This window comes from Periplaneta americana, chromosome 16, assembly GCF_040183065.1.
Source record: "Periplaneta americana isolate PAMFEO1 chromosome 16, P.americana_PAMFEO1_priV1, whole genome shotgun sequence".
Lineage (NCBI taxonomy): Eukaryota > Metazoa > Arthropoda > Insecta > Blattodea > Blattidae > Periplaneta > Periplaneta americana.
Genome location: NC_091132.1, coordinates 182,435,400 through 182,444,847, shown reverse-complemented (window position 1 = coordinate 182,444,847; position 9,448 = coordinate 182,435,400).

The following is a 9,448-nucleotide window of genomic DNA, read 5'->3' as shown; positions in this document are numbered from 1 at the left end:
TTGGTGGCTCGCGTAGCATCATCTCACACCTAGACATATCTGTGCACGCCTTTCTGACTACCTACGGGGACTTCCGAACTAAGACGTAAAAAAAAAACGCGTAACAAGGCGCGAACACACATCTCTAGATCGGAAGATAACTCCGCTCACCTTTCCGGCAGCCAATCAAGCCGTCGAGATACACAGCCATCAAAGTAATCTACAAAATCGTAAACATATTGTGCACCTCTACCAAAATATTTCATTACTTTATCACAAAGTGCACTTGTGTATCAATTCTCAATTACTTCATTAATTTACATTATAAAAATTATATTTATTCATTAATTCTCAATTGCATTATATATTATAATTACATTGTATTATATTTATGTATCAATTCTCTATTGCTTCATTACTTCAATTGAAATGCATTTATTAATTGAATATCTCCATATTAGCGTTAAGACTTCATTATATTTACTCATATTTAACATTAATAAAATTGCTCCATTATGTTTACGATCACAACTCTGGCTGTTTCTCTCTAAAATGCAAGGGGACGAATCCATTGCATGCGTCAATTCTGCTGTATGGATACCTTCTGTGACTTCATGAAATTGATATTCAAATCTCAGTATCCTCAACATCGATTAATTCATGAGAATATTATCCAGGTTATTTCTGACTAGGTGAAGAGAATTGTGTGTTCAGAAGGTACCCAGCTATTCTAAGTAAACTAGTTAGGTCAGAGTTGTATGCCACACCCAACACTCTAAATCGAATGAAGAGTTTCAGCATTTAACTCTACCCTGACGCATGCTGATAGATTCAGTGAAGAGGTCTTATTCATGGCTTAACAATAATTAAATTATTAATCGTGATTATGCGTGTTATTTCATTAGAGTTATTTCTGTGCATTTTATCATGTTCCTCGTTTTACAATGTTCTACCCAATTACACTTCAGTGTACCCAGTAATATTAGGAGTTTGATTTTAAAAGACATTTAAGTTGATAATTCACAGAATTTGGAAGCATTATTACAGACCTCTTCACTATATTGCTTTATGTCCGCCTCTGGCTGAAACCACATGTTTGCCAAGTCTCGTACAGCCTGTCGATGCACTGCGCTACCAATGCAACCCCGCACATTGGCACGTCTTACAATTAACATCCTGAAACAGAGGGTGCCTAACAACCTAACCGACGACGCGCGGAAAAGAGGAAAACCACAACACAAACAAAACAATGCAGTACTACATCCTTAATTATGCAGACATCTCTAATCAGGCCAGCCAACTTGACGCTTAAGAACTAAAAACCCTACAGCGGAACTACAACCACCTTGCAGGGATGGTTCGCGAATTTTTCTGAATGGTTCAGCCAGTGACCCTTACTGATCATAAAGCAACAAAATGACAAAATGTGCAATCCTACTATTCGTGGAGATCTCGCAGGGGACCCTCTCAATTGGGCTGCAGTTGAAACGGGTAGTGTGAAGTCCACTTGAGGTCTTCGTTATGGAACCTGAAAATAAATCCGTAGACATTTACCTATACGATTATCATTATTGTAAACCGTTTCCTACTGGGGGAAAAACTAATTTAATAGTTCATATTGACTTCTAAATATACAACTTTACAATAAGCTCCGCTTCATTAGTGAATATTAATTTTTTTAAGATATCTGCGATTTAATAATAATAATAATAATAATAATAATAATAATAATAATAATAATAATAATAATAATAATAATAATGATTTATTTAACCTGGCAGAGTTAAGGCCATACGGCCTTCTCTAACACTCAACCAGGAGTAAAAACTGCGTTATAGAAACACTACAAATTTACAAAGTACACACAAAACTGAATAAGGTAATAATAATAAAATGTAAACAACAAGTAAGAAGAAATCAGACATAATGTATAACATACAGAAAGAAAGAAAAAAGCATAATAAAATGTGAACAGCAGGTCAAAAATAAATGAGGCCTACAAAGTATAAAAAAAAATGTAATTTCGTATTTTATTGGGTCCTAGAATCTTAGAATTTATAAAAATCTAGTAAAGAAATGTTCTCATCCAATTCATCCAAACTGTTGAAAACTTAATTTATATTACACACTTCGTTATTATTGAACATTTTAAGCTATTTAATTTTGATTTATAATTTTAATTATGTATTGAATCCTCCCCTGAGCACGAAATCTCTCTTTCAGAGGAGTGTTAGAATTTTTGCATATTAATAAAATGGTTTACAATTAAAACTAAAAAATTAAATAACAGTACATTAAGTAACCACAAATATTTTAACGGAAAATTTAAGCAAAATTACTATCTTATTACACAACGCTAGTCAAATGCAAACATTATGTCCTGAGCGCAAGAATCTTTAGAACTGCAATAAAACTCAAGTTTTCTGTACACCTGAACTTGAGAATTATGTTTCTGTATCGTTCAAAATTACGTCAGACAAATTTATTGTCCTTTCTTTTGTTCATATATGAAGCAAATTGAATATACAACAGCTTTACTGCATTCCTAAAATATTTGTTTGCAGGACAATGTTTTGCATTTACACCAACTATTTTGAGAGTTTTAAAAGAACAGTGTTCGAAAATATAGGACGAAGCTTACTTGGGGTCCTCCGTTTTCCTGTTCAGAGTTCAGGATCTGTTGTACACATCGCTTGAAGTTGTCAGGCTGTCAGTTTCAGGATGCTTGATGCATATTCTGTAAGAGACGGTCAAAGAATGGTTAATGAGATACTGGTAAATCTGTACAAAACATTTATCAATATGACCGAAATCGAGAATCAGCAAGATGTTAAGTTTCGTTTTTTGTAGTTTTTGGTTTGCCCTGCATTATGCGTTCTTTGGTAGAACATACCAAACACCTGAACCCAAACCTAACCTGTCACTGATCCTCTACGATGTCCGCCATATTGACCAACTTTTTTTTTACCGATGTTTGTAATTTTGTATCATGAATCCATGATTGTAGCGATATCTCACCTCAATCATCCTATCTGTTCTTCAATCAGCAGGTACGATATTGTTAACTTCAGGGGCATGCTGGATATATTTGCAGTCAGTGTTGCTAATATCAATTTTGAATAACATTCGAGACCGCGTATATTGTGCTAACATGTCAATCTACAGTAAATTTTTATTTCAAACGAGTTCGAGTTTATAATTCAACGAAATATAGGAAATTTACGAATTTCACCTGTCACCTCATTTTACATAATGAGATTAGCAATAAGGTTCCGGGGTTTTTTTTATCAATACTTCAGGAAAGTTTCAGTAACTGAAGTACTAACAAACTGCTTCTCCTAGTAAGAGTAACTAAACTTTTAAAGTGAACATATTTTCTTTATTTTTTCGCAATTATCGTTGGTCCTATTACGAAGGCCTACATTTTGTGTACGAACTAGGTTCGAGTCAATTAGACCAAAATTTAAAGATTTCTCGAAACCTGATCATATCAATTAATATTGAAATTAGTAATAAGCCTATCAAGTACCAATTTATGAGATATTAACTTGGGAAGTTTGAGAATTCAACATCAATCTCTCTAACAAGTGGAAGGTTCCCGTATAAACCAACCCATGATTTCGTAATTCAGAGACCGCCATTACTACAGCAAAAGATTTAATTTCTTTTACTGCAGAGTTCCACATATACCTGTATTCCCTATGATCTGAAAGTCAAAATCCAAGAAATTAATTATTAGAACAATTTTAAGTTAATCACATTCAATGCCTGATACTTCATCTGTTCAAAATGTGCGCCAGCGATTGTTAAATGGGTTAATTGCATTGTATAATTTGAGAGCAGATCAACCATCCACCTTAGACCATGGAACTACAGACTAGGAGACAAAGTACTACAGCTACATTAATATTACAACCAAAGTTACAACAAACAAAATACCAAAGACAATAAGAAACTATTAGTCCCTCTAACGAAGTACTTTGATGAAGTATAAACATCGAATGTGATTCAGTGTTTAGCCACCGAGTATTTACAGTGTACAGAAAATTTCAGATCGAACGACAGTTTATGGGCACTCAAATGTCTTCAGTAGAAAATTTTAAAAATAGACGCTAGCAATCTAAAATAATTCTTACTACGCAAGTTTTATTGCTACGTGGGAGAGTATTGACAGAAGTTCCAGTCGCAGCTCTGATTACATATTCATCGAATGAAAATTTAGTAACGCAAATGGAATTAACTTCGCAATTTCGTAGTAAATGCTGCGTTTTATGAAGTTAAACTGCGTAACAAAATTTAGCGAAAATTTATTTCAAGAAACCAAGATATTTGAGACTAGTGTTCAAATTTACAGAGGTTCTGGAAAGTTCTTTTATGTCCTTGTTAAATGAGAATTTACTGTTAACTTCACTTATCAAAAAGAATTCTAGACAAACGTTTAAAAAAATACCTACATTCTAGTGCAATGTATTGTCAAATACACGAACTTTAAGTACTCAAAATCTAAAACACTAGAAACGCTAACATTCTTTATTATTAAACCGTATGAATATCGATACATCCATAACAGAAAATAAAATCGAAAGAATGTATGTGTACCAAATAGGTCTTAATACCGCGCTAAAATTTTGTATCTTACGTAGCTATCACAGAAATTAATATATTACTTTTAAAAATCAGACGCAATTTATGAACTCTTATAAAGGCACAAATATCCGAACAGCAAATATATCTGGCTCCGAAGTCTCTAGATCACCAACTAGCTGGTTCTTCGTCTCTGTTGAACTGAACGCTACGAGCTCAAAACCTGGAGTGAACGATCAGTGCCGAAGGCAGTGTCCACCCGGATATCATTCCGATTGCGATGTTCAATTTGTCTCATGTCACGTGATTTTCTACCAATCCTATCGCTCGATGTATTCATATAAAATATATTACTTGTCTTATTTAATGTTTAATCGTAAATTAAACTTATTAATTATTTCAAATTACAAATAATAAATATTTTATATACAGGTTTATGTTAATCTTCATAAATTAACCAAATATTATAACTAACTTTCTCGACAGTAACGCCCTCTGAAATTACTGCGTGTTAAGGGTGTACTACACATTTTTCTAAATATGAATTGAGGGGGTCAGCGCAACAGTGATCTAAGCCACTTTTTAATGTAGAAAAAGCAAGTTAAAGTTATACATAAGTAATATTTTTAGCGGAAAAATTACATGCTTCCTAAAAAGCTATATAATAGTGGATTGATCTATTCCACTTCGTAGGAAGATAGTTGATGTCAAAATCAACAGAAGGCTCAATATTTAATTTTTCGCATTGAGGAGGGTTAGACCACTGTTGCGCTGACTCCCTCATTTGTTGACATATTGCTGTTGTTCATGAATTTTTAAACGTTTGCAGTCATTTTTATTGTATTTAATAATTTCGTAGGAACATTTCAATAGTTGTTAATTTCTTGTACCTTTAATTATTAAATCCACATGATGGAAATATAATAATGCCTCTAATTATGTCACAGACTCACAGACAAATATCAACAACATAAGAACTACAGTCTGCATAATTTATTTTTAAAAACAATAACACTTAATTTATCATTATTTACTTACTTACAAATGGGTTTTAAGGAACCCGCAGGTTCATTGCCGACCTCACATAAGTCCGCCATCGGTCCCTATCCTGTGCAAGATTATTTTTAATAGGTTATTTTACGACGCTTTATCAACAGCTTAGGTTATTTAGCGTCTGAATGAGATGAAGGTGATAATGCCGGTGAAATGAGTCCGAGATCCAACACCGAAAGTTACCCAGCATTTGCAAGATTAATCCAGTCTCTATCATCATATCCCATCTCTTTCAAATCCATTTTAATATTATCCTCCCATCTATGTCTCATTATTATTATTATTATTATTATTATTATTATTATCATCATCATCATCATTATCTGGTTTAACAATGTCCTAGGACATCTTCCTACGCTCATTTTCAAGATTATATAGCCTTTCTCCAATTCTTCTATATTCTCTCATGCCACCTTCCAATCCCATTTCTCTTATTGTTCTAATTATTCCTTGTGTCCATGTCAATTTTTGTCTTACCCTCTTTCTTTTTCCCAATGGAATTAATTCATACATTTTCTTCGGCAATATATTTTTCGTCATCCTCTTCATATGACCAAACCATCGTAAGTGTTTTGTTTTTATAATTATAGTCTAAAGCGATTCTTGCACTTTCATTTATTCTCTTACAATAATATTCCTAATTTTGTCCTCCCTTGATACTCTTGTAGATCTCCGCCAGAAATCAATTCCTGTAGAATGTAGTTTTTTCTACTGTCCTTGAGTATAAATTAATGTAGGCCTATTTACTTTATATAGCCTATGTAAAGACACGCGGAAAAATTATTCATTTTTGGGAACCATGTTTTAAGATTTGCCGTCTCCCAAAATGCGCTTTATAATCCAACAGCATTTTTCATAATCTAATCGTGGTTGAATCCTTACATAATTATGCAACATATCAATATCCTAAATTATTGTGATGCGACGATTAATAATAATAATAATTTAACTCAACATGCCATAGACTACCGTTCCGGAATGAACGATGGTTCGAGTCCACATGTGGAAAGAAATTTTCTCATACCAGTGTATGAGACCGGTGCCCACCCAGCATCATGGTGAATTTGGAGAGCTGCGATAGGTGGTGAGGTCCGGTTACGAAACCAGCTATAACGGCTGGAAAGACCATGGTGCTGTCAACACGCTATCCCGTACTCGATGGATATTTATTTACATCTACTGAAGCATGTGAACGTGAGGCCAGTCGGTTTGGACCCTCTATGGGCTTTCGTGCCTCGTATTAGTACATTATTTAATACCCTCGCAGGATCCAGTAAAGTAGGATGTGTTTATATTTTGTATTGAATGGCAGAAGCAGAATCTGAGCTCTGTATCGCCTCCAACATAAGTGAAAGCAAACAAAGGGGAATCTCGTTACTATGGTTATTCTCATTGCCCTTTGTGATTATGAATTCGTTGATTAGTTCAGAAACTTTGGATTTTATTTTTTTTTTTTCATCTTTGACACGGTGTAAGAAAACAAATGTCTCAAACAGTAATAAAATAGTTTAGTAACTACGTGGAAGTACCATAAATAAGTGATTGTTGTTGTTTAGTCAACTGTCCGAAGACAGGTCTGAACCTTACAAGTGGTACCAACATGGCACCACTTATGAGGCAACTAGGCCAGGAGATAATGGAGTAGGGTGGCTAGCTCCTTTCCTCCTCCATATTAGCTACATATTACACTGGTCAGACTTCAGATGCGTATAAACAATATATTGTTCTTCCTCTGATACATATCGTCAAATGAGATATACTGCCTGATAATAGATGTACTATGTACGTAACAGCCAGAACCTTAGTCAGAGGTATATTATTTTTATTATTATTATTATTATTATTATTATTATTATTATTATTATTATTATTATTATTATTAGGTATTTTTATTCGTTCAGAGGATTTCTGAATATGCTTGTTTTTTGTATTACAAAAGAAAATATACATGAGAACATGTCCAGAACAAAGCAATTTTTATACTTACATAGGAAAACATGCATGCAATGTAAATAAAACTTCAAATATCCAATCATATGCACTAAAAAATATGTACTGAGTGATTACTATTGTCATGATAATCGAAGAAAACCATGTTTCCATAATTAGACTACATTAGTTTGCATGCAATATCCATTTTGCATATTATAAATCCGGGTTCTATTAATAAATAATTAAGCCATAAAGTTTAGTAAACCGACTAATAGAAGTATTTAGTTTGGCCCCAAATATCACTTTGCCCAATTTAGGTGAAAAATGCCCTGTGTCTGGCGTAAATGTCCTGTAAGTCGTTTGACAGTCAGGATGGAAAAATTCATATTTCTGATATTGATTCACTATTAGTGAAAAGATGCGTCGTTCACCTATGCCAACTTGAAAAACTTGCTGAGCTAAAGCTAATCAACCATCCGTATTGAGAAGATTGTGCAGAAGAGCAGCAGAGTACGGCCTTCGACTTCGAAAGAATAATGGGCTACAAAACTGTAAATTATTTTTAAATTAAAATAATAAAAATAAGGTCCGGGTGGCGTGGGTCGTGTAAATGCACCTAGAAGGGAGAGGTTAAACTGAGAGAAAGAAAGAAAGAAAGAAAGAAAGAAAGAAAGAAAGAAAGAAAGAAAGAAAGAAAATAATAACAGTAATAATAATAATAATAATAATAATAATAATAATAATACAATAATTAACTAATTAGCAATATAAATAGTAATCATAATAATGAATGCATGAATGAATGCATAAATCTGCATGGTACTATAGTATATATACTATGAAACTTGTTAAGCCCCTCCGAGAAATATTGTTTCTTTTATTTGGCTCTTCTTTCATTTGTAGTGTGTACCGCTGTGACCTAAACGAATGAATGCGGATAGGTGCTTTGATAAATATCTTCTTAACAGAGGAAGTCGTGTCTTTTTTTTTACTTGGTGTGGTTATGGTAAAAAAAGAGAGGTTAAATTCAGTAGACACGCACAATTTCTGTTCAGTCTCAATGCAGGCATGGAGGGAGGGACGGTTGTGGACGTGTGGATGCTAATATTCACTCACCCCACAACGCTGGGCTCTGAACTGCTCGTTGTTTACGTCCAGTACTCAGTAGTAATAGGAGTAACGGACATCAGTGGCGTGTTGGCTATTGCAGTATACATGTCATAAGTTTTATAATTTAAAATATCACATGTCAATTACTTATTACATTTATAAAAGAAGATTTTTGTAGTTCATGAATGTACCAGTCCTGATAATACATCACAGTATTAAATTAAACCGAGTTCAATGCTGAATTATGAGGATAGTTACTTCCGTGAAGGAGGTCGCCTACATCTCTGATCATAGCCAAAACCTTGCATTATTTAAGGTAAAAAAAAAATTACTTAATATCTCACACTTTCTATTCTGTAGATGAATTCTTGATATTTCACAGTACTGTGTAAATATTTTAATACTATTAAATGGTAAATATATTACATTGTATAAAATATTATTGTTATTAAGGTATTAATTCTGTACATATTTCATATTTGCATTTTATATGTATTGCATTTATATTTAAACGTAAGAATTGGACATGTTCTTTATTCTATGCTATAAAGTAAATGTAAGAATATTATGGAACGAATAAATCTGTCTGTCTGTCTCTGTCTCTGTCTCTGTCTCTGTGTCTCTCTGTCTCTGTCTCTGTGTCTGTGTCTCTCTGTCTCTGCCTCTGTGTCTGTGTCTGTCTGTCTCTGTCTCTGCCTCTGTGACTGTGTCTGTCTGTGTCTGTGTCTATCTGTCTCTGTCTGTCTGTCTCTATCTCTGCCTCTGTGTCTGTCTCTGTCTCTGTCTGTCT